General features: G+C 43.8%; 2 long non-coding RNA genes across 3 annotated transcripts; both read right to left on the reverse strand.

Moving 5' to 3' along the window:
• Positions 1-1,227: 1,227 nt before the first annotated feature.
• On the reverse strand, positions 1,228-22,677 carry LOC308579241. 2 transcript variants are annotated; one of them, XR_014004378.1, is made up of 5 exons: positions 22,560-22,677; positions 10,515-10,769; positions 9,337-9,496; positions 2,310-2,431; positions 1,228-1,666 (listed from the first exon to the last, which is right to left on the reverse strand). It is a non-coding gene; the product is annotated as an uncharacterized lncRNA (long non-coding RNA). The 2 variants fall into 2 exon arrangements; XR_014004379.1 differs by lacking the exon at positions 22,560-22,677 and having other exon boundaries at positions 10,515-11,068.
• Positions 12,680-17,963, reverse strand: LOC308579242. Its single transcript, XR_014004380.1, has 3 exons — positions 17,791-17,963; positions 13,381-13,539; positions 12,680-12,761 (listed from the first exon to the last, which is right to left on the reverse strand). It is a non-coding gene; the product is annotated as an uncharacterized lncRNA (long non-coding RNA).
• Positions 22,678-26,736: the final 4,059 nt, after the last annotated feature.

A 26,736-nucleotide genomic window follows, 5' to 3' on the forward strand; every position in this document is an offset into this window, starting at 1 on the left:
ATATACATATATATACATTCCTTCATCATAGCCCTTTTCCAGTAATCAGCCAGTGGCGAAACTAATCCATGCATAATTATAATGCAGCCACTACCTCCTCATTTATTTTTAATCTCTCAACAATATGTCCAATCAACAGTTCACATTCATAACATCTAATTATGCAAGGACATTATTAGATTAGCAGCAGATTAAGGGCATTATCAATTCATTTATTTTTAAATAAGCGCATGATGAGGGTTTCTCTTGTGCCTTGCAGCAATGAACATAATGATAATAAAGTTGGTATTAGGGCAGCATTCTACAGTTCCCCCCCTTGTGTCGTTTGGCTAAAATGACACTGAGATGCATTGATTCTGCTACACGTACATACGCACATACATATATACAACATTCAATTTTCATGTGGGAGGGAGAGGGAGACCAGTGGGGAAAGAGACATAGCTCAGTGGTAAAGCAACTTCTTTTCACACAGAAGGTCCCAGTACAATCCCCAGCATCTCCAGATAGGGCTGGGAGTATGCCCTGTCTGAAATCCTGGTGAGCCATTGCCAGGCACTGTGGACAATACTGAGACTTGCAAGGTGGTGGTGGGAGCTTATGATGCAACTTGCTTGCTTGTTTTAAAGTTGCTTTCATGGCAGGAGGATCACAGGATATCCTCCTGTTAAAGTGGATGCAGGAAACCTTTGGCTCGCCAGTTATTGCTGAACCACAACTCTCATCATCCCTGGACACCGGCCATGCTTCCAAGGGCTGATGTGAGTGATGGTTCAGCAACATCTGGCCAGCCAAATGTTCCCCATTCCTGCTTCAATGCAAATGTATATTTGTTTTGAATTACAGCTGTTGACATCCATTCGGATGGCCCTAAAAAAGACCTAGATTCTTAGATAAGCAAATGGGTGAGTAGTCCGCTCCCCTTCCCTGGGGGGCAGCATTGCGGACTGGCATCCAGGACCCCCCAGTGACCCAGCTGGACAGTGGAGGAATGCCATCCACGTCATGGGGACTCCCAGCCATGTCATGCACCCAGCTGTCCAATCGACACAGCTGGGGGCATGGCTGCAGTTTCAACTGTGGCACATGGGGGGGGGCAACCTCCTTTCACCTCAAACCCAGAGCCACTCAGTGAAGTTGAATGCTGGGAGATTCAAGGAACACAGGAAGAAAGTACTTGATGCTGCCTATTAGTTTAAACCACAGAACTGGCGATAACAAGTTGCAGTGATGGTTGTGAATGTGGATGTCTTTAATGTAGGGTTGCACAAATTCATGACTATTGCCAGTAACATAATTCCTACAGTATTTATAACAATATATTGTTTCGGAGACTGTGTGCTGCATGCCTCAGGAAACCAGGTTCTGCAGATCACAGATAGGGTTGGGTGCTGTCGCCATCAAATCCCATTTTGGGGGCTTTCCATAGACATCTGTTTGAGTGGTGTGGAAACAGAAGCCTGGACTAGAAAGGACTTTGGTCTGATCCTGAAAAACTCTTATGATTATTATCTGAGGATTTAATCTCACAAATAACACATGGAATAGCAATGTTCTGCATAGAAAACTGGTGTGTGGGTGTGTGTGTGTGTGTGTGTGTGTGTTCCTATTTTACTAGGCTTGATTTCTTTTTCCTCACAACCAGACCGTTCTTTCTCTTCTCCCCCTGGAAAAGAATGAGATGTTGAACAAGGAAACATTCCAGATGGGCATTAAGTAAGGTAGACTGCTCCCAACACACCAGACACCAATTTTCTTATTCCAATAACACCTTGAAATTAAAACTTGTTAAAGCACTTGTTACTTTTTACTGCTTAAAAGGAATGAAATTATTGCAATGCTCTTGAATATGCAAAAACATTTTGGTCCCCAGCAGCTGAAGATAATGTTCTCCCAGGAGGTTTTCCAGAAGAGTTTCAAGAAAGGGTTTGATATGAGAGTGTTCTATCACTCCCATCTTTTTATAGCAGCACAGTGTGTGTTTATTTTAATTATTTATTTTGCAAAACTTGGGAGCCAGCAATACTTTTTTTCACAAGACCCCTCCCAATGCTTTTTCTTCTTCTCCTGGTGTTGTTAATGATACATTTGTATGCATATTAGATGCTCATGCATCGATTTCCCTATATACACAGAGAGGTCAATAGCTTTCCAGACAGTAAATGCTACCAAATGTGTTTGGTTTGCAGACACCTATTCTATGAGAGGGACAGTTGAATTCACTGAGAGATAAGCATACTGCTAAACATTCTTACATATGTTTTTTTTAAACTCACCCATCAATGAACTGTTACAGTCACTTTACTTACCTGCCCTTTTTCAAAAGCCAATGAAGAACACAACATTCAGAAGAGTTTCAGTAGGCTGCCACTCAAACAGCATCTTGTTGTGAAAGGAACTCCAAGAAGTAGTCCAGTCCCTATATCCTTTTCTGAAACAATGAAGGGTACCCAGTCCTGTTGAATTCCATTTAATTGAATTGGAGCTGTCCAATACACATTTATATGATTTAGTGCTAAGGCTGAATGCCTGCTTTCGCTGATTCATGTTGCTAACATGCAAACAATTGAACGAAAGGTCAACAGCTATATTTAAAGCAGCAATCTCGCTTAAGAAGTCACAGGTACTCTTTGAAAAAGAAGGGGGGAAATAATCACCTTGTCGAACAGTGACTGAAATTATGTAGTTGATTGATTTAAGTATTGATTATTTAATTTCTATACTACTGAATGCATTAAAAATATATATAAGTGATGTAGCAACAACAGAAAAGTGAAACAAAATATTACAAAAATACACAGTTACAAATAAAAAGTTGAATAAAAAGTTATATTCATTTTAACTGGAACACACCCTCCCTCAGCCTCCAGATTCTCACTCAGGGTCCAAACAAACTCGCAGCTCACTCACAAAAGTATCACAATGAGAACAGCTCCTGGAAACGGTGGACATCACCCTGGCCTCTCAGACTTGCATTTGATGGACAGGTTCTGACGTGGATGGTACTCCCTCAGGCTGCCCAAAGCTGTGTCCCATTCAGCTTCACTCTCCACACTTCCAACCTCAGCAGGTTAGCCAAGTTTCCCATGAGGTCCACCGAATGGGGAAAGGACTCCCTTCCTCTCACACCCTCTATTCTTTCCTCCTCCTCCAGCTGCTTGAAACATACAGCTAATTTTGGGTGGAATCAAGTGGATTCTTAACTACTAGGTGACAAAGAGTCAAGACAGTGACAAGGAAAGGTTTAAAGATGTGGGTATGTTTAGGCTGGAGACCAGAAGAGTAGGAAACATGACAGGACTCTTCAGATGCCCAATGTCAGGGGTCAGGGAATTGGACACCCCCCCTCCCACGGTAGGCTGCCAGGAACAGATAGAGAAGGAAAGCTCTTACCAAGTTATTTTATTCAATGTTCACAGAGAGAGGCTAAGAAATGCTTCATCTTAGAGTAATGGCATTGCTCTGAGTAAACTCCATTCCCCATCTCTCTTCAATCGTCAACAGCACCACTCACCTTACGATGGTCGCTTAGGGCCATTTGCCTATGAGCCCTCTGCTCTCCTACTTTTAAGGCTCGCCAGGTGATGGGAGATGGTAGTTCTGGAATGCTTTCTAGTGATAATGTGTCAGCCAGCTGCTCTGACTCTGCTTCCCCCCTTCTTCCCCCATTATTTCCCAACTCTGCTCTTCATCCACCTCTGAGCTGTGACCTTCCTCAAACCACTGCTGTAAATCTATACGGTCTTCCTCGTCTCTGGAAGGCTCAGGAGGGGGAAGCAGTCTCTACCATTCCTCCTCTGTCCAGTCCCCGACACCTAAAGAGCTGTTGTATAGAAAAGGGCAAATGCTTCTTGTCTGTTCCGCATGAGGACAAAATTATATCTAATGCAGTTAAATTACAAGGCAGATTATATTTAAATGTTAGGATAACCTTCTGGATAGTAAGAGTAGTTTGGCAGTGGGACTAATTACCTAGAGCAGTGGTTCTCAAAGGGTGTAGTGCACCACACAGGCATGGCAGAATAGGATGGGGTGACAGGAAGAGTCAAGGACAATCAATATTTTATTTTGGGAATGACTCATGTTCTTATGTAGTTGCATTGTTTTATATTTCCTGGATGTCCCACGATTGTATTATAAAGTAGTTGTGTCCCATGTTATTAATCAAGCACTGCTGGGAATTGCTTCTTTTTGTTTTCAAATCCAATGTATTTCTTATCAATAAAAATTTGGCAAGCAAATTTTTATTCTGAAAGAATAAAAGTAGTTTGAGACCCACTGATCTAGTAGCATTCTATACATTCAGGTCCCACAATCCAAATGCTGGTTATATGAAAACTTCCCTTATCCAAACATGAATAATGTGTAGCCTGACCTCACTACACAAACATCTGATCCAGACTCCAACAGCAGTGGTGCTTCATCCCACTGACTGTGCTGCCTAGAGTCCAGGGGTCCTTTACCTTTACCTTTTATGTTTTGTTTTTTCAAAATAATTTTTATTAAATTCCCATTTAACAATCCAATCATGCCTCATTAATTAATCCAAATTATGATAATACATATCATAAAGTCCAAATATTTTGCCGAATTTTTAAAATTTTTGTTGGGGGTACCCATGCTTCGAGCTCAGAAGGGTCCAATCCTCTCATATTTCTGCTGCTTTGATGTTCACAAGTCCCGTCTTCCAATCTTCTTGTTGTTATCATTTTTCTTCTTAATAACCTCTGAGTTATTTCCACAAGCAATTTGAAGCAAACATTATTATAGTCCTGTGTGGATTTTCACGCTGATCCAAAAGCCCTATTCCAGCGGCAGGCACCATACCTTTAGCTTTTATGTTTGCAGGTGTAGTAGATCTGTAACAAACACACCAAGCAGCTCAGCATATCTCCTACCTTGTGTCCTTCCATTGGTCTGGCTCTTTTACTGGTGAGCACTAAGATTCTCACACCACCGATTGAAGAAGAAACACTGAGAATGAGACTGGACAACCAGTGGGATGTTGGTGTCTCCAGCCCGACTTGTTCCTCTCTGCTGTTGAAAGTACAGTACTCACTGCAACCTACTCATTTATTGTATTTTTAATATTTTCTTGGAAGCCACCCAGAGTGAACACAAGCACAACTGGTACAGATTGGAAGCACCTGTGAAAAACCCAGTATTTCTGCACATAGGAAACTGCCTTACCCTGAGCTAGACATCTCTTACATCTTGCTCAGTATTGTCTACAGCCACTCTCCAGGAGTTCAGACAGGAAACACTTCCAACACTACCTAGAGATGTCAATAATTGAACCTAGAACCTTCCACATGCAAGACAGATGCTCTTCCACTGAGCATAGCCCCTCCCCTGCATACAAGTGTTTGCACACATGCCCGTTAGGCTTTATCCATCAGAGTTCTTGTTTACCTTTCTGGAGTAATTAAGCCAGTTCTGAAGAAATGATATTCTCTCATTGCTATGGTTCTACTCTAATGTGATTCATTTTCTGTCTTCAGCCAAGAGCTCTCCTAAGCCAAATCTCCAAAAAGTCCATTTTGTCTCCAAGACTGTGGCTTCAGATTACTTGAAGAACTTCTCTGGGAGCCATCTAATGCATTATGCAAAAGACGCAAACACCGTTTCCCCCTCAAACAACACCTGTTTTAATGTGTGGACTTTTCAAATTGGTAGAAAACTTTAGAATATCTGTTTTAAATAAATGACTGTGCTCACATCACCCACTCCCCCTCTCTTCATTTACTATTCTAAAACCACAAGATTTCAACTATCTGAAATGAGCTGCTGCTTAGGCCAATTGGATACAACTTATTGGCTTGCTTTTGCTGTCAAATATACATAAAATATAAATCATAGCATCAATTTACTTAGGTTGCAACAAGCAAAAGAGTCATAAAATACAACTCAATCTAATCTAGTTGAAGTCAAATATGGGGGGGGGGGCGAGAGTCAAGAAGAACCCAAAAATTATAGTAAGCAGAAGAATAACTTTGCATCTTTAAGAAAAGATTGTCTCACGTTTTAAGAAAATATTATATTATACTGCAAAATGATATTTCATACCCAACGCAGCAGATTACTGAAGTAGAAAAATATTGACAAAATGGAGGGGGGAATAGCCAGTATTTGGTGTTATTGTTCTAAAAGCAGGGATGAGCGATTTGTGGCCCTCCAAAGATTGTTGGATTCAGTGTTTTTCTTTTAGGAAAAAGGTACCAGTACTGCATACCCTTGAATACCCCAGGGGAAAAGCACTGGTTGGATTCCCATCACTGGCCTCAGCCAGAATGCTGTCATAAACATGCCCTACCCATGAGACAAGGTGAGGAGACTGCCTCAGGCAGCAGGATTCATAGGGATCATAGAGTTCACATGGTAGCCCCCCTTGCTACCTCTATGGTGGCCTCTTGACAAATAGGAGAGACAGATGTTATCCTGATGTAAATGGTCAATCACCCTTCTTCCCTAGCAAGAGGGATGCCATTTTGTGTTTTGCCTGAGGTGTCAAAGAGTCCTAGGCTAGCCCTAGTGTCACGAATTTGCATACCATTAACAGAGATTCTGTCCCAAGGTTTTGTAAACAGCAATAGATAAAGAACTGTGTGGGCCTTGATGCAGGAGTAGAAATGGGTTGTGCAATTGATCTACCATGGTGGATATCATGTTTGAATTCTACTCATTCTCCAAAGATCTCCGGGTAGCATGTATGACAGGGATAGCCAACAAGGTTGGATTCCAACTCCCACCTGTCCCAGCCAGCATGACCAGTGGTCTGGGGTGATAACAGTTAGCAGCCAAAATATTTGCTGGGCTCCCTGATGACTATGTTAGCTGTTGTGCTAATTTATATAACCGTTAATGCCAGTATAGGCTTCTAAGTGATTTAGAATATAAAACCAGTCACACAAATGTTAAAATATAAACATCCGTAATTAAAATACACACTAAAAACAATCCCATTAAGACATTTAAAGCTTATATCTCAGCTAGATTCAATATGCCCTAGTTTCATAAGCTCTTCACAACAATTAACGGCTTCTCTTTATATGTATTAAAAAAGAAACCTCCAACCCAAGAAATTTCATTATATTTTAAAATATTAAAGGGAAGCACAACTCTTGCTATGCAAAGGAAAATGAGTGCAGGGGGTGAAAAGGAAATGTTCTTTGGATATAGGGGCTAAAGTCGTGACAGTTGTGTAAATGATTACATTAAGCAAAAAGACTTTAAATAATAATATTGCTCAGTCAAAATTTATTCAAGCTATTGCTGCTCTGCACAGTTGGAGAATAATGAAAAGGTCTGGGTGCAAATCAGAAATCCTCAGATTTTTTTCACATAAAAGAGGAATAATTTATTTTAACATCTCTTCTAGGCAACTAATATTTTGAGAGCTTTTAACTCCTTGTGGGTGATTTTTCATTTAGTCTTGTTCGTTTTGCATCACCCATAAAAAGAGAACTTTGGCTCCTCTTCAGCCTCCTTTTTTGCTTAGTAATTCCATGCACTATCCATTCATATAATCCATTCATTTTTAAATTGGTCCACGGACTTCCGGGTTGGCGCCATCGCCGAATGGCGGACTCCCTCCGAGCTCCGGAGGGAGTCTGCTCGGCAGGGGCTGGGTCCTACCGCGCCGGCGACGCGGGGACCCTCAAAAACCACGGGCACGGAGCCCGTGGACATGGGGACCCAGCTGGCACCGCTAGCGCCCTCCTGACTCGTGAAGGAGCCTTTTTAAAGGCTTCGGATCGGGTGCCGGGGAGTGGCGTGGTGCTTTGGGTCTATCGCTTCCCCTGCCGAGCGCAGCCGCATGCCATTCGACGGAGAGCGCTGGCTTCTTCCATTTGAAATTCGGACTATCAACAACAACCCGTGAGTAATTGGGAAACCGGGTACAAAAGGAGAAAAAAAGAAATTTTTTTCGGATTCGACACGAGCGGGGGCGATCTAAAAAGGAAGTCAATCCCCCCCCTGATTGTAAACATTCTAAAACAAGGACTGGGTAACCAAGATCGATTCAGAAGTTTACCGCTGATAAAAATCATAAATTCCACGATGCGAAATTACAAGAATTGTGCTGGAGGAGAAGAGTGGAGGGTGAGAGGGAAAAGGCAACCCCCCCTGGGAACCGGGGCGATTCGCAGAGCCTGGCGAAGAGAGACGGAGACTTTGACAGCTGTCAAAGTAGCTGTCAAAGCTTGAGAATATAAAGAGGACTTTGTTACAAGTAGTTTGCTGGCTAATTTTGTTACAAATTGACATTATATGGATATAAATTGTCGGGGGAAAAAGAAACAACAACTTGACTTTTGGATTAGAGGATACAAAGTTACTGCAATCCCCCTAGAGGGGTTTCGGGACATTACAAGTGGTCGTATGTGGAAAATTACTCTGGGCTGAGCACAGGCTTATTCTCTGGGAAAGCGGCAAAACTGAAATAGTATTTTGTCTACAGAGGTGTTTACATTAAAAGGAGACAATAGAATTCTCTATTGAAGAAAGGAAGGGACTGGACGTAAGTTTTTGTTCCTGAATAACAAACCTCTGTAGAGATACCAGATCTCGGAATAAGAACGTTTTAGCAGCTGAACAAGACAAGAAACCTGAGAAAGTAAGGAATAAAAAGAACAAAGGACCAACTACAACACGGAAAGAACAATGGGAGGAGCAACAAAGACTAAGGAAACTAAAGGCCTCTTTGACTGGATTTTTGAAGTTAAACATCATTAAAATAAACAAATTAAAAGAAAACCGGCAAGGTGGAACGGGGGAAAATCTGGCTATGGACTCGAGATCTCCAGGCTGATAACATATAGACTGATGGACATGGGGAATTCAAACCGGGGAAGGGAGGGGGAGTTTTGGAATCCAAAGGCTATGTAACCAACTTTTTGAATCTTCTTATATCTTTTATCTTCTATTTCTTTATATAACTTTGGTATTTTGATCTAACATGTTTTAAAAGAAAAAAGGGGGAATTCGTGGAAGGAAATTGGGGCAGATCTTGGGGGGAAAATCTTTTTTCTATTTTTGTTAAAGATGAGGAGTGATGGCAAGATTGTATAAATTTAAATTGGCTAATGTTAAACATATTAGGTTTAAATTGGGAACGAGAGCTTGTGGAACCAACTTAGGGAAAGGGGAATACAGTCGGGAGGGGAAGGAGGGAGTCCTAGAAAGAAGGCTATGAAAATAAGGGTTCAAATTTGTCTTTCTTTTTCTTTCTTTTCTTTATCTTTTCTATTTTTCTTATTCTGTTACTATTGGAAATTTTAATAAATATGATTATAAAAAATAAAAAAAACATTTTTAAATTGGTCCATTTCATACCATTTGTCAGTTATAACAGCTTCAGTGGCAAAGACGTGCATTTTGGGTGCTTCATAGCAGGTGTAGCAGCTCACACTTTATGCTGGACCCAATGAAACCACCAGCCCCCCAGAGATGTAGGGCTGCGTTCTGATCTTGCCAAGCTGAACCAACAAAGAATCTGCAATGAATTCCACACTGGTTATTGGCAATGGGGGATGAATTCTATTCAGTTTGCATTTAAAAAGGAATCTGTATAATTCACACATTCTGAAATAATATTGAAAGCAACAGCCATCCTTCAAAGTTTGAACATCTTTGAATTTTGCAATACAGTTCTTCAGCCATGTACCAAAATGCATATACTTGGGTAAAGCATGCAAAAAGTGCATATATTCATGTGGGAGGGATTACATTATATTATGGGGATTTTCGTTGCAAAAAAATGTGTTATACAGAATTGCATTCAAATAATATTAGATATTAAACAATTTGCATACTAATATAGAAATGGGGATAATTGAACTTAAGTTTGGGAAAATGAAAAATTTGGAGCAACAGAAATTAACTTACTCACCCATCCCTAGTCAATATAAATGTTATATATAAACGGCACCACATCACTGAAGGGCCAGCCATGAGCCCACACTTCTGATTCCACAATAATATCAGTACACTTCCAATGACTAGGAGGCTTCTTTTGCTCCTGCTTAGCCAGTCATTGAAATCACTAGCAGTGGATCCCTCCTTAGGAAACAGCTAAGAGAAACAAGCATAGGAAGAGCTATGAGAGAGGGAAAGAGGCAGGATGATGCCTGTCTTGTTCGCTCGGCTTCTCTCTCTCAGAAGCCACACCTGGTGGCAGAAAAAGTCTTAAGTCTAAGGTCTAATGGAGGGGGAGATAGTAGGGAGGGATGCTGCTGGGCAGGTGGGGGAGGGAGAGAGGACCCCCCCCCCCCATGAAAGGAGGTGGGTGTACAGCTGAGGTGCAAGCATTCCGAATAGCAAGTGGGATCATCTTAATAGATGGTCCTGGTTGCGGGCAGGCCCTCAACCCAGTTCCCCCACCCTGCCGTGGGTGGAGCCATTACCCTCACGCCAGGGTGGCACCACAATTACCCAGGGCTATTGCCCAATCAATCTGAATAGGTGATCGTGGGGGGAAGTATAAAAGCGGCGGCACGACGTGTGCCAAGCACCTGCTTCGTGCTGCCGACCACAAAGCTCTGTCTGGATTGTTTCCATGGAGCCTTTTACGGTTTGCTGTGACCTTTCCATTTTACACCGTCTTGAGCTGCCTTGAGTTGCTCATTCTTTCCGAATATGGCTTCTGTCGGGCCTGACGCCTCTCCCGTTAATTCGCGGGTCCCTGGTGTGGTGTTGTGACTTGGTCGGGGCTGTCACTTCTCCCGGTGATTCTGTGGCTCCCTTTTTTGGCTTTGCTTACGTTGCGCCTTCAATACAAGGTTTTAGGGTGCGGAGGTAAATTTTGTGGGGGCTAAATTTTTGCACCCCAAATTCACCATCAGATCACATAGCATGTCCATGGCTATAGCCTGCACCAAAAAAATCATGCACCCACTGTTTCGTGGGGCCACAATGACGCAAAAACATGGTTACAAAGCACGGATCCACATGGATTCTCCAAACTCACCATCAAATCACGTTTGTGGCCACAGCATGAACCACAAAAATCATACATCCACTGTTTCATTCAGAATATTTGTTTTCTTGTTTTCCTCCTCTAAAAACTAGGAGCGAAAAATACGGTAATTGACACCTTTATTATTGGTAGTAGCGTCATTTAATTTCTACTTGATCAGTCTTGTTGGCTGGTTTTAATTTTTTGTTACTTATTGGCTCAATTTGGTGGTTCACAATATTTTGTGTCCACTGCTGCGTCAATTCAGCATAAAAGAAAGAAATCAATTGTTTGCTTCTTGTTTCTTAGGGTCCAGCAGCATGCCTCCCAAGAAGTAAATGCCAGCCAAAGGTGCTTCTGCTGCAAAGAAGTGCTCAACTAAAGGTACGGACACCCAGACAACTCAAAGTTTGCGAGCTTCCACAACCACAGGGCACACTGAGGATCTATTAGGGTCCCTGATGGCCAATATGGCCCATGACCCCAGCGCTTTGTCGTGTTTTGTCTCCCGACTTTGATGTGCTATTTCAACATTTTGAACCTCAAAGGGATACTCTGGGTGGAGTTTCTTGAGCTAATCTGTTAGCTGCTCAGGTCTCTCAGGCTTTTATCCCTGCTACAGGTTGTGGAGCTTCCACAGTGTCCCCGTCTCCTACCCTCCTGTGTTTGAAATTCTAGAATAAGAAACTGCCTCTTTCCCCTCAGCTGATATGTCTGTTTGTGACATCACAGGAGACCATCCATACACAGGGCTGGGGAAACTAGGCCTAAGGGGGGGCATTTATTAATAAACAAATGACTGAGGAGCCCCCCCTTGTGACACGGGTAGCAGGTGGACTCCATGGCAACCTCAGAAACCCTCCTTAGCACCCACCAAGGCCCCCTGACTCTCCCATTTTAAAAAAGTTTTCCCGGAAATCTGTTAAGTTTTTACACTGCTGCAAGACCATTTGTTTTGGCAGTTGAGGGATTGGTATTATTTATGTATTTTGCCCTTTGTGAGAGATAAATAAACTGGTTCCTTTGACTTAAGGTCTCTGGATCCTTTTAAATAAAGTGATCTGGACAAAATTGGTCAATTTGGAAACCTTCTTATTATACACACTTGCAAGTGGGGTAACCCAAGATCAGACACATCTTCATCAGGAAAAACACATCTTATAAAGTTGCTTCACTGGCCAAAAGTTCCTCCTTCCATGCCCACAAGAAGGGGGATGCCAGTTTACAGAAGTATTGCGTCCGCCTCATTAACATTTTACCATTCCACTTCCCATGTTAATCAGAATACAACACAACACAATACACTGCAATACAAATACCTTTATTGGCATTTCAAGTTAAGACATTCCAAATGGCATGAGAAACAAAGGCTTTCTTCTTCCTGTTTCCGAGAAAATTGAATGGGGAAATCCTTTCGATTCCACAATAATAAGAGGCAGTGGGGTGAGGGAGGCCAGGGCCACATCCACACCATTTAATGCGCTATGAAACCGCTTTAAACACTCATGGCTTAAACAACCCCCAAAGACTCTGGGAGCTATAGTTGGAAAAGGGTGCCAAGAGTTGTTAGGGGGCCCCGTTCCCTGCCAAGAAGGGAACCCTACCTCTACCCGTACCCCCACCCCCACCCCTGACGCTAACCCTAACCCTAACGCTAGCCCTTAAGCCTTAACTAGAGCTACAATTCCCAGAGTTCCCTGGCAAGAAGGGAACCCTAACCCTGCCCCCTAACTACAGCTACAATTCCCAGAGTTCCCTGCCAAGGGAACCCCAACCCTACCCCTGGCCCTGACGCTAACCCTAACTCTAACCCTTAACTAGAGCTACAATTCCCAGAGTTCCCTGGCATGAAGGGAACCCTACCCCCACCCCTACCCTACCCCTAATCCTAATCCTAATACTTAAGCACCGTAACAAGTCTCCGTCCCCTTAACCACCTACAGTTCCCAGAATCCCTGAGGGGAAGCCATGCCTGTTTAAAGTGACTTCATAGTAGTTCAGTGGTGCACCTAATGTGGCCTAATGTTGCCTCCCTCATTTTCTTCTCTCTCCCCACTGCCCCATCACTTGCAATGCAGCAGATGTCCGCCTGCAGTCTCCCTTCAAAGCTCCCTCTCTCAAGTATGGCCACAGCCTTGTCCATTCCATTTCTGTTTCCTGTTTCCGAGAGATTTGAATTGGGAAATCCTTTCGATTCTTCATTAATAAGAGGCAGTGGGGTGAGGGAGGCCATGGCCACATCCACACCATTTAATGCGCTATGAAGCCGCTTTAAACACTCATGGCTTAAACAACCCCCAAAGACTCTGGGAGCTATAGTTGGAAAAGGGTGCCAAGAGTTGTTAGGGGGGCCCGTTCCCTGCCAAGAAGGGAACCCTACCTCTACCCCCACCCCTACCCCTGACGCTAACCCTAACCCTAACGCTAGCCCTTAAGCCTTAACTAGAGCTACAATTCCCAGAGTTCCCTGGCAAGAAGGGAACCCTAACCCTGCCCCCTAACTACAGCTACAATTCCCAGAGTTCCCTGCCAAGGGAACCCCAACCCTACCCCTGCCCCTGACGCTAACCCTAACTCTAACCCTTAACTAGAGCTACAATTCCCAGAGTTCCCTGGCATGAAGGGAACCCTACCCCTACCCCCACCCCTACCCTACCCCTAATCCTAATACTTAACCACCGTAACAAGTCTCCGTCCCCTTAACCATCTACAGTTCCCAGAATCCCTGAGAGGAAGCCATGCCTGTTTAAAGTGACTTCATAGCAGTTCAGTGGTGCACCTAATGTGGCCTAATGTTGCCTCCCTCATTTTCTTCTCTCTCCCCACTGCCCCATCACTTGCAATGCAGCAGATGTCCGCCTGCAGTCGCCTTTCAAAGCTCCTTCTCTCAAGTATGGCCACAGCCTTGTCCATTCCTCACTGCCAGTATTTCACGTTCACTTCTCCGATGTAAATAGGGATGTCCTGTGGTTCTCTTGATGACTTTTAAGACTGGACTTGGGGGAAACCTCACCGGCTCCAGACATCCCTGTAAGGCAAAGGCAAACAGGTGAGTGGGATGGCCAACACCCGACAGCGTCCCCCCAAATTCCTCCTCTGTTTGGCTGCCTGTTCACAAACAAGGCTTCCAAACCAGTTTGCACCCATCTCAGCCAGCCTAGCCTCGCAACATCCACTAGCCTGAATGCAAATTCTTCCGACAACCACCCACCAGCTGCAACCTCACCAGGTCCATTGCCAGACATCAACCAGCTTCAGAGCTGAGTGTCAGTCACCTTCAAGTAGTGATCCCACCAGCAAGTAATCTTTGTACTTGCCTTCTCCTTGCTCCACAGCATCCCAACACCGGGCCATTGCCTTCTTCCGCTTGCCAGCTTGCCACCACGGGGCAGGAGACCACCAGGGCCACAGCATCCCAGCACCAGGCAATTGTCTCCTTCCGCTTGCCAGCTTGCTGCCACGGGACAGGAGACCATCTGGGCTGAGTGCCACCGAGCTGCCCATTTCTCTCTGGGGAGGGCAACTGCTGAGGCTTGCGCCTTGGCCCACATTTATACCCGCTCAGCAGCCAAATGCTTTTGTAACATCACAATCAACCCACGGACAATGGCAGCAGCTGGGGAGGCATCACCATCACTCCCTCAGCCCTCACAATGGTGAGCACACCTCACAAACACACACACACACACAAGTTGTGCCAATATCTGTGAAGGCCACACTGGAAACCCAAGTGGGCAGGAGGGGGACATTTTTAGGCCCAGTGGTTGCATTTCCCTCCCCACAACACTAGTCAAATGCACAAATGAACAGAGCAATGAAAGCAAGCCTTTTCTTTGCACAGGAAGCTGTTCAAGGAATGACATGCAGAGAGAAAGTTACCATCTCAGGAAAAAAACACTTTTTTGTCAGTCAATCAATCAATCAATCATTTATTGTATTTGACTAAAACCCATTACAAATCCAGTTACAAAAGCACCAAACCCAATGACCCAAACTATGGCTCCCAGATTCTTGGGGGGAAGAAGCCAGGTGAATGCCATGTGAAATGAGCGATGTGTCAAGTGATGGCTATGTAGCACCTCCAGGTTCAGAGGCGGCATATTTCTGCATATCAGTTCCTGAGAATCACGAGGGCTGTTGTGGTCAGATTCTGCTTGCAGTTTTTGCACAGGCATCTGTGAGAATGTGATGCCGAACTTGGGCCACTGGCCTGATCCAGGCAGCTTTCTTAGGTTACAAAGGAAGACTTCCAAGAGAATACTTTTAATGTAGCACTCCAAGAAATGCTGCAAGTTTCAGAAAGTCAAATAATGCACTCCAAAATCAGAAATTTTGAAAGTGCATTTCAGCACTGTGTCATTTTACTTTCCCCCTGCATCTCTTATCTGAACTATGTACTTGCAGTTTCTTTGAGTATGGTTTTTACAATTTATTTTTATTTGGTAGCCATTTCTCCCTTGCTGAGGAAGGAACAAAAACATTCCAAGTTCTCTCTTTTTTAAAAAAAATGATATTTATTGATTTTTTTTTAAAAAAAAACAGGAAAAACACACAGCAGATACTTTCTAAGATACTTTCAAGAATGTATAATCTGCTGTTGAAATGGAACACTGAGGAAGAAACGGTAAAATCTGCAATGATAAAATGGGCACAAGATATAGGACATAATATTATGTTTGCTGACTGGGAGAAGTTGTGGACCACCAGGATTAAATTCACGGCATGTAATGCCCTAAGAGAGAATATTATGAAAATGATGTACAGGTGGTACATGACTCCAGTCAAGCTTGCAAAAATATACCATTTGCCCAATAATAAATGTTGGAAATGTAAAGAAGTTGAAGGTACTTTCTTTCACCTTTGGTGGACGTGCCCAAGGATCAAGGCTTTCTGGGAAATGATATATAATGAATTGAAAAAGGTATTTAAATATACTTTCTCGAAGAAACCAGAGGCCTTTCTCCTGGGCATAGTTGGCCAATCGGTGTTAAAGAAGGATAGAAGTTTCTTTATGTATGCTACAGCAGCAGCAAGAATTCTCATCGCAAAGCATTGGAAGACACAAGACCTACCCACCTTGGAAGAATGGCAGATGCAACTAATAGACTATATGGAGATGGCGGAAATGACTGGCAGAATCCGAGATCAGGGAGAAGAGTTGGTGGAAGAAGACTGGAGGAAATTTAAAACGTATTTGCAGAAATATTGTAAAATTTTTGAATGTTGAGGACATTGAAATGAATTGCAGGGGTTTTAGCAACAAGGTAAAATGCAAGATTGGATTAATAAATAGATAGACTAATAGGATATGAATTTGCTGCACTAACTTTTAAAAGGGATACAAAAATGGGAGACGCGAGGGAGTCAGGAAAATAAGTTAACCAAAGAGGAGAAATTAAGAAAGAAGGAATTTTTGTTTTTTTAAATGTGCTTTTTTCTTTTCTTTTTTGTGTTTAATGTCTGTATTTCTGTATTTTGTAATTTTGTATCTTTTTCGTTTTTTGTATTTTTCTAAACTTTTTTATGGATAAAACCTAATAAAATATTACTAAAAAAAAATGAAGCAGCTGGTTGCCATGGTGAAATTATGATGACACTATTACTCTGTAGTGCAAGTGCTGAAGTCCTAAGTCAGATTCAAGGGGGGATTTCCCCCCAAGGCCAAGCCTACCAGCTAACAGTGACCTTAAGTTTTCCAGTAAAACATGAAATGGTGCACACGCTACATCTTGTTTGTGCGCTTATCAGGCATGTCCAAGGTCCATTTGGGGGGCCTAATCCAGCCCACCGGTCAGTTTAATCCGGCCCCTGTGGCAGTTTATTTCCTGGGGTAAAATCCTAAAAAAACAACCCCTCAACAAATTCAACCCTAAACAAAGGTTAACAACTTGGGTTGGCTGTTTCGGCGGCCCTCACAGCCCTTCACTTCATCAAATCTGGCCCTCTTTGAAAAAAGATTGGACAGGGATACCATCAAAAAGTTCGAGAGAAGCAGAGAAGCGTGTGCCGGATGTCCGGAGTTTCATTCTCTCCCGTGCTGCAGAGTGTGTGGGACTACTGGATCACATACTCTGGGTGTTGACGTTCCATTCTTTGGAAGAGGGGGAACAGAAGGAACTGTGCGCCACTTCCGTCTTCTTTCTTCTGTGTTCTGTTGTTCTCTCTCGGACGGTCCACCCCCCATGGTGCTTCCCTTGGAAAAGGGGTGTGGTTTAAGCAGCCCGGTTGCCCCACCCTTTCCCATTGTGCCCTGTCCCTTTCCCTGCAAGGGTTCAGGTGAGTGCAAAATGCCTACTATAAACGCATGCAGATTTTACCACCCTAATTCCCATGTTAATCACAACACTATACAACACAATACAACAAAAATACCTTTATTGGCATTTCAAGTTAAGACCTTCCAAAATGGCTTGAGATACAAGGTCTTCTTTCTGTTTCCTGTTTCCGAGAGATTTGAATTGGGAAATCCTTTCGATTCTTCATTAATAAGAGGCAGTGGGGTGAGGGAGGCCATGGCCACATCCACACCATTTAATGTGCCATGAAGCCGCTTTAAACACTCATGGCTTAAACAACCCCCAAAGACTCTGGGAGCTATAGTTGGAACAGGGTGCCAAGAGTTGTTAGGGGGCCCCGTTCCCTGCCAAGAAGGGAACTCTACCTCTACCCCTACTCCCACCCCTACCCGACGCTACCTCTAACCCTAACGCTAGCCCTTAAGCCTTAACTAGAGCTACAATTCCCAGAGTTCCCTGGCAAGAAGGGAACCCTAACCCTGCCCCCTAACTACAGCTACAATTCCCAGAGTTCCCTGGCAAAAAGGGAACCCTAACCCTGCCCCTAACTACAGCTACAATTCCCAGAGTTCCCTGGCAAAAAGGGAACCCTAACCCTGCCCCCTAACTACAGCTACAATTCCCAGAGTTCCCTGCCAAGGGAACCCCAACCCTACCCCTGCCCCTGACGCTAACCCTAACTCTAACCCTTAACTAGAGCTACAATTCCCAGAGTTCCCTGGCATGAAGGGAACCCTACCCCTACCCCCACCCCTACCCTACCCCTAATCCTAATCCTAATCCTAATCCTAATACTTAACCACCGTAACAAGTCTCCGTCCCCTTAACCATCTACAGTTCCCAGAATACTTGAGGGGAAGCCATGCCTGTTTAAAGTGACTTCATAGCAGTTCAGTGGTGCACCTAATGTGGCCTAATGTTGCCTCCCTCATTTTCTTCTCTCTCCCCACTGCCCCATCACTTGCAATGCAGCAGATGTCCGCCTGCAGTCGCCTTTCAAAGCTCCTTCTCTCAAGTATGGCCACAGCCTTCTCCATTCCTCACTGCCAGTATTTCACGTTCACTTCTCCGATGTAAATAGGGATGTCCTGTGGTTCTCTTGATGACTTTTAAGACTGGACTTGGGGAAAACCTCACCGGCTCCAGACATCCCTGTAAGGCAAAGGCAAGCAGGTGAGTGGGATGGCCAACACCCGACAGCGTCCCCCCAGATTCCTCCTCCTGTTTGGCTGCCTGTTCACAAACAAGGCTTCCAAACCAGTTTGCACCCATCTCAGCCAGCGTAGCCGCGCAACATCCACTAGTCTGAATGCAAATTCTTCTGACAACCATCCACCAGCTGCAACCTCATCAGGTCCATTGCCAGACATCAACCAGCTTCAGAGCTGAGTGTCAGTCACCTTCAAGTAGCGATCCCACCAGCAAGTAATCTTTGTACTTGCCTTCTCCTTGCTCCACAGCATCCCAGCACCGGGTGATTGCCTCCTTCCGCTTGCCAGCTTGCCACCACGGGGCGGGAGACCACCAGGGCCACAGCATCCCAGCACCGGGCAATTGCCTCCTTCCGCTTGCCAGCTTGCTGCCACGGGACAGGAGACCACCTGGGCTGAGTGCCACCGAGCTGCCCATTTCTCTCTGGGGAGGGCAACTGCTGAGGCTTGCGCCTTGGCCCACATTTATACCCGCTCAGCAGCCAAATGCTTTTGTGACATCACAATCAACCCACGGACAATGGCAGCAGCTGGGGAGGCATCACCATCACTCCCTCAGCCCTCACAATGGTGAGCACAGCTCAGCAGCCAAAACACACACACAAGTTGTGCCAATATCTGTGAAGGCCACACCGGAAACCCAAGTGGGCAGGAGGGGGACATTTTTAGGCCCAGTGGTTGCATTTCCCTCCCCACAACACTAGTCAAATGCACAGATGAACACAGCAATGTAAGCAAGCCTTATCTTTGCACCGGAAGCTGCTCAAGGAATGACATGCAGAGAGAAAGTTAGCATCTCAGGAAAAAAACACTTTTTCATCAGTCAATCAATCAATCAATCATTCATTTATTGTATTTGACTAAAACCCATTACAAATCCAGTTACAAAAGCACCAAACCCAATGACCCAAACTATGGCTCCCAGATTCTTGGGGGGAAGAAGCCAGGTGAATGCCATGTGAAATGAGCGATGTGTCAAGTGATGGCTATGTAGCACCTCCAGGTTCAGAGGCGGCATATTTCTGCATATCAGTTCCTGAGAATCACGAGGGCTGTTGTGGTCAGATTCTGCTTGCAGTTTTTGCACAGGCATCTGTGAGAATGTGATGCCGAACTTGGGCCACTGGCCTGATCCAGGCAGCTTTCTTAGGTTACAAAGGAAGACTTCCAAGAGAATACTTTTAATGTAGCACTCCAAGAAATGCTGCAAGTTTCAGAAAGTCAAATAATGCACTCCAAAATCAGAAATTTTGAAAGTGCATTTCAGCACTGTGTCATTTTACTTTCCCCCTGCATCTCTTATCTGAACTATGTACTTGCAGTTTCTTTGAGTATGGTTTTTACAATTTATTTTTATTTGGTAGCCATTTCTCCCTTTCTGAGGAAGGAACAAAAACATTCCAAGTTCTCTCTTTTTTTAAAAAAAATGATATTTATTGATTTTTTAAAAAAAAATACAGGAAAAACACACAGCAGATACTTTCTAAGATACTTTCAAGAATGTATAATCTGCTGTTGAAATGGAACACTGAGGAAGAAATGGTAAAATCTGCAATGATAAAATGGGCACAAGATATAGGACATAATATTATGTTTGCTGACTGGGAGAAGTTGTGGACCACCAGGATTAAATTCACGGCATGTAATGCCCTAAGAGAGAATATTATGAAAATGATGTACAGGTGGTACATGACTCCAGTCAAGCTTGCAAAAATATACCATTTGCCCGATAATAAATGTTGGAAATGTAAAGAAATTGAATGTACTTTCTTTCACCTTTGGTGGACGTGCCCAAGGATCAAGGCTTTCTGGGAAATGATATATAATGAATTGAAAAAGGTATTTAAATATACTTTCTCGAAGAAACCAGAGGCCTTTCTCCTGGGCATAGTTGGCCAATCGGTGTTAAAGAAGGATAGAAGTTTCTTTATGTATGCTACAGCAGCAGCAAGAATTCTCATCGCAAAGCATTGGAAGACACAAGACCTACCCACCTTGGAAAAATGGCAGATACAATTAATAGACTATATGGAGATGGCGGAAATGACTGGCAGAATCCGAGATCAGGGAGAAGAGTTGGTGGAAGAAGACTGGAGGAAATTTAAAACGTATTTGCAGAAATATTGTAAAATTTTTGAATGTTGAGGACATTGAAATGAATTGCAGGGGTTTTAGCAACAAGGTAAAATGCAAGATTGGATTAATAAATAGATAGACTAATAGGATATGAATTTGCTGCACTAACTTTTAAAAGGGATACAAAAATGGGAGACGCGAGGGAGTCAGGAAAATAAGTTAACCAAAGAGGAGAAATTAAGAAAGAAGGAATTTTTGTTTTTTTAAATGTGCTTTTTTCTTTTCTTTTTTGTGTTTAATGTCTGTATTTCTGTATTTTGTAATTTTGTATCTTTTTCGTTTTTTGTATTTTTCTAAACTTTTTTATGGATAAAACCTAATAAAATATTACTAAAAAAAAATGAAGCAGCTGGTTGCCATGGTGAAATTATGATGACACTATTACTCTGTAGTGCAAGTGCTGAAGTCCTAAGTCAGATTCAAGGGGGGGGGATTTCCCCCCAAGGCCAAGCCTACCAGCTAACAGTGACCTTAAGTTTTCCAGTAAAACATGAAATGGTGCACACGCTACATCTTGATCGTGTGCTTATCAGGCATGTCCAAGGTCCATTTGGGGGGCCTAATCCAGCCCACCGGTCAGTTTAATCCGGCCCCTGTGGCAGTTTATTTCCTGGGGTAAAATCCTAAAAAAACAACCCCTCAACAAATTCAACCCTAAACAAAGGTTAACAACTTGGGTTGGCTGTTTCGGCGGCCCTCACAGCCCTTCACTTCATCAAATCTGACCCTCTTTGAAAAAAGATTGGACAGGGATACCGTCAAAGAGTTCTGAGAAGCAGAGAAGCGTGTGCCGGATGTCCGGAGTTTCATTCTCTCCCGTGCTGCAGAGTGTGTGGGACTACTGGATCACATACTCTGTGTGTTGACGTTCCATTCTTTGGAAGCGAGGGAACAGAAGGAACTGTGCGCCACTTCCGTCTTCTTTCTTCTGTGTTCTGTTGTTCTCTCTCGGACGGCCCACCCCCCATGGTGCTTCCCTTGGAAAAGGGGTGTGGTTTAAGCAGCCCGGTTGCCCCACCCTTTCCCATTGTGCCCTGTCCCTTTCCCTGCAAGGGTTCAGGTGAGTGCAAAATGCCTACTATAAACGCATGCAGATTTTACCACCCTAATTCCCATGTTAATCACAACACTATACAACACAATACAACAAAAATACCTTTATTGGCATTTCAAGTTAAGACCTTCCAAAGTGGCTTGAGATACAAGGTCTTCTTTCTGTTTCCTGTTTCCGAGAGATTTGAATTGGGAAATCCTTTCGATTCTTCATTAATAAGAGGCAGTGGGGTGAGGGAGGCCATGGCCACATCCACACCATTTAATGCGCCATGAAGCCGCTTTAAACACTCATGGCTTAAACAACCCCCAAAGACTCTGGGAGCTATAGTTGGAAAAGGGTGCCAAGAGTTGTTAGGGGGCCCCGTTCCCTGCCAAGAAGGGAACCCTACCTCTAGCCCTACCCCTGACGCTAACTGTAACCCTAACGCTAACCCTTAAGCCTTAACTAAAGCTGCAATTCCCAGAGTAATTCCCATTGTGAGGGCTAAGGTGCTGATGGTGATACCACCCCAGCTGCTGCCATTGTCTGTGGGTTGACTCTGATGTGACAAAAACATTTGGCTGCTAACATTTGACATGCCAAGAGGAAGCACCACACCCAATTAAACCTATCAAGAAATAGCTTATCGAACCCCCTGGAATGCAGGAAACTCAACTGAAATTTAGGAAACGTTCGTATTTCTGCATGTGTTTATAGTATCCATAATGCTATTCAAATACTCGAAAGGGGGGCCCTCAGCTGCACATCCACCTCCCTTCATTTTTTGGGAGGGGTCGCTTTCCCTCCCTCACCTGCCCAGCAACTTCACAGCCTGCTTTTTCCCCCTCCATCATCCCAGTGGCATTGCATCCTCCCCCCAGCCCCCCAAAAGCTTGCTGCGCCCCAAGGCGTTTTGCACTCACCTGAACCCTTGTGGGGAACATGACAGGGTACAATAGGAAGGGGCGGGGTGACCGGGCTGCTTAAACCACACCCCTTTTCCAAGGGAAGCACCATGGGGGGTGGGCCGTCCGAGAGAGAACAACAGAACACAGAAGAAAGAAGACGGAAGTGGCGCACTGTTCCTTCTCTTCCCTCTCTTCCAAAGAATGGAACGTCAACACACAGAGTATGTGATCCAGTAGTCCCACACACTCTGCAGCACGGGAGAGAATGAAACTCCGGACATCCAGCACCCGCTTCTCTGCTTCTCTCGAACTCTTTGACTGTAACCCTGTCCAATCTTTTTTCAAAGAGGGCCAGATTTGATGAAGTGAAGGGCCGTGAGGGCCGACCAAAGTTGTTAACCTTTCTTTAGGATTGAAGTTGTTGTGGTTTTTTAGGATTTTACCCCAGGAAATAAACTGCCATGGGGGCCAGATTAAACCAGTCAGCTGGCTAGATTAGGCTCCCGAAACGGACTTTGGACATGCCTGGTCTAAGTACTGTAGGGGAGGGGTCAAATGGGGCAGTTCTTGCATAGCCCCAGGGGCAGGGACCAATCCTTCACCTCTTCGTTACCTCCCCTCCTTTCACTCCCCTCCATTCTGTACATATGTGCCAACTCCTTTGCACTGAGATGTCTTCCACCCTCTCAATATTATTTAGCAGGGGGCTCAGCCTTCCCAATATTGAAGGGGCAGAGGAGGCAAAGCGAGTGTTGAGCCACATGTGGTGCAACATCAGTGGCAGGCTCCTCCTGAGTGTGTGAGAGGAGGAGCCACAGTCATTGTTGCTGGGCTAGGCACTCAGCCTCCTTGTGACGGTGTGTGCACAATGTGTCACAAACGTGACACGACACTGGGTCCCCCAGGCTTGGGCTGAAGCCAGCACCTCCTACAAGAGATTATGTTGCCTTGGACAAGGAGACAAGCCATGGAGTGATAGACTGAGTGTAACACCAAAATTACCCCTTTGGGTAGTAGGATGGACACATAGCACCGCAAATGTCACCTCCTAGGCCCTGCACACTCGACCTCATAGGTGCCCCCACCAGGTCTAGGTTCTACCCGCCTCCATTGGTTGGAGTTATTAGGCACGGATCAGGAGGGAATGTCAGCTATGAGCTAAATAGATGCCATAGTCTTAGCCTTCAAAAATGTTTTAAATGTAAAATATCTCTTTGTTCTCGTCAAAAGAATGCTTTTAATATGATAATAGTGACACCACTGCTCAATTTGCCTCTTTCCTTTTGAAAATTCCAACAGATCCAAATGCATCCTTTTTATTATACCTGTTAAAATGATTTATTGTAAGGAAATGAAATGTTAATGATTGGTATAAAGATGCAATTTTATGCAGGCATACAATAGTGTAATGTAGATATCTTCAAATGTCAACCAAGGAGTAGGGAACGGGAATAGATAGACATATGACCGATAATTGTTTGTTTTCCCCCTCCCCATTATTGTGAACTGACAGAGTTTGTTTCTTTTGCTAAAAAAAAAAAAGTTTTACTGTTGAAATGTTATTTTTTTTACAACTTTAAGGTGATGACTGATTAACACAAGCCTAAAATTGGTGCTGATTTTGTTTGTAAAGTTCAAACTTTGTTTGGCTGACTTTTGAATTATGATGTTGCATCCCAGGTTGAGGGACCTGAAAAACCTGGGTCTTCAAAGCCAATTTCAATGTAGTCACTGACAAAGTGTAGCACAGGCAGACTTGAGACTGATATTATTCTATTAAAACTTCCTCCCAGAGGAGCCCAGGGTGGGAAACAACAAATACAACATCTAAAAAAATCTTTTTTTAAAATTCCAATACAATCCAAGCTAGGAGAGAGCCCTACATAAAGGCTTGTTGGAGGACGAAGGTCTTCAGTGGACGCCAGAAATACAAGCAGATATTTCTCCCATTTAATGGGAGGGAGCGCCAAGGCGTTGGCGCTGTGGCACAAAAAGCCTGGTTTCTCTACTGTGCAGACTGGAATTCCTGATAAGATAGAACCTCCAAGAAGCCCCTCTACTGCACAGCATAGTGATCTATTGGGTATATAAAGAGTAAGACAATCTTTTAGGCATCCTAGTCTCAAACAGAAGAGGGCTCCGCCCACTAGTGCCAGCACCTTGAACTTAGCTCAGTAGTAAGAATCTAAAAAAGAATATATCTCTGAAAGCATTCTGGGTCTGGGAATTCATTTTCAGTAACGAAACTGAACAGAGCTTACAGTGCTTCCACACAGAATTCTGTTCCTGATTAGCTTTCTTCAAACAGCCCAATTTAGGTTGGGAAACTCATTTGGTTGTTGTTATTATTAAACAATTGGAAATTGGAAACCCTTGCTGATGTACTGTGAATCATGTACAGATCCACAAGAAAATCCCAATCCATTTTCTGCCAGCCCTTGATCATAGGGACAGGACAGAATCATAAAGCAGAGAGACCAGCTGAGGCTAGTGTCAGAATTGCACTCCAGGCAGAGAAGGGAGGTTCAGGGGTGAAAGCAGGCAGCAGGGCTAATGAGAATTGTTTAAAGAAGAATGAGTGCTGAGCAGATGAGAAAAGAAAGCCAAAAAACCCCTAGCATTTTACCATCTCACCAGCCTACAGTGTGCGCTCTTTGCCAGAACTACCCAGTAACAAAAGCTTGACATTTGCTATTTCTGTGCAAATCATACAAAATGTGCACACTGATAAAATTGTTATCCCTGTTTGCCAAAGCCATATACAATATTTTCCCTGCCACACACTCACAATCTTTTTTTAAAAAAAAAGGATGAAGATTTACTATATTTACGTACCTACGGGACCGCCTCGCCTGGTATGCCCCACGGAGAGCCTCAAGGTCCATAAATAACAACACCCTAGTGGTCCCAGGCCCTAAGGAAGTTAGATTGGCTTCAACCAGAGCCAGGGCCTTTTCAGCACTGGCCCCAACTTGGTGGAACGCTCTGTCTCATGAGACCAGGGCCCTGCAGGATCTGATCTCTTTCCGCAGGGCCTGTAAGACAGAGTTGTTCCGCCTGGCCTTTGGATTGGAGCCAATTTGATTCCCTCCGCCCCCTTTTTCTTTTTTCTTTTCCTTCTCCTGCAATGAGGCTCCATTTTAATATTTTAATGTTCCATTATTTTAATGTTGTATTTTATTTTTGTTTTTAAGTTGTAATCACTCATCTTGTTTTTATTATTGCTTGTAAGCCGCTCTGAGCCCGGCCTTGGCTGGGGAGGGCGGGGTATAAATAAAAAATTATTATTATTATTATTATTATTATTATTATTATTATTATATATTTTGGAAAGTTGTTCACTATGCATTTGGAAACCTTGTAAGAGATTGCAACCAAATTTTGCACCTTGGCTCCTGGGTTTAAGGAGCAGGTTAACATCTGCTTAGATACAACTGGATATCATTTTGAATCAAGATGGTAGACTGAACCTTTCAAAACTGCACTGATGTTTTGGTTTCTTAGAATTTCCAGACAATGCCAGGTACAAGGCCTCTTAGTATTGAATGGTATGGAATTCAAAATATTCCTTTCTCTCTCTGTTGTTTTCCCCTGGCGGTACTGACTTCTCACACTCTACCCTTGCTTTTTAACTGTAGCATAAAAGGATGCTGGTTAAAGTGCCATTCTTGCAAAGCATATTGTATCAGTTGGCATCTGGAGAGGGAAAGATTAGCGAGAACATTGTTGGTATAGGCTCTGCTCTTGAAGTAGTACTGGAGAGCCCTCGTTCCTGAGGCGAGTCTTGTGCGAAGTTCATGGTCAGTGCTTCCAAGAAGCAAATTAAACTCTATAGAGTACAAACATTGTTTTGTAAAGATGGGGAGAGATGCCTCTCAGTCACTTGCATTTGTTGACGGGGAGTACAAAGTGGTCATTAACCAAGGGAATGGATTAAATTACATAGGTAGGAAATACAGATGGAAAACTAACACTGTCAAAATATTATCTCATTTTGTGCCCCCCCCCCTTGACCATTCCCTATCAGTTAATGAGAAAAGAAATTGCATTAGGAAAATATCAAGGGGGAGGGAGACAAAATCAGCGAGATTCTCTTAGATGGGACACAGAGTTTTTCTTGTGTGTCCTTTCTTTTAGGATGCCTGAGTGGTGTTTTTGAACACTTTGTAGGAAAGACGGGTTAAAAATATAA

Source organism: Podarcis bocagei (genome assembly GCF_964188305.1).
Source record: "Podarcis bocagei genome assembly, chromosome: Z".
Lineage (NCBI taxonomy): Eukaryota > Metazoa > Chordata > Lepidosauria > Squamata > Lacertidae > Podarcis > Podarcis bocagei.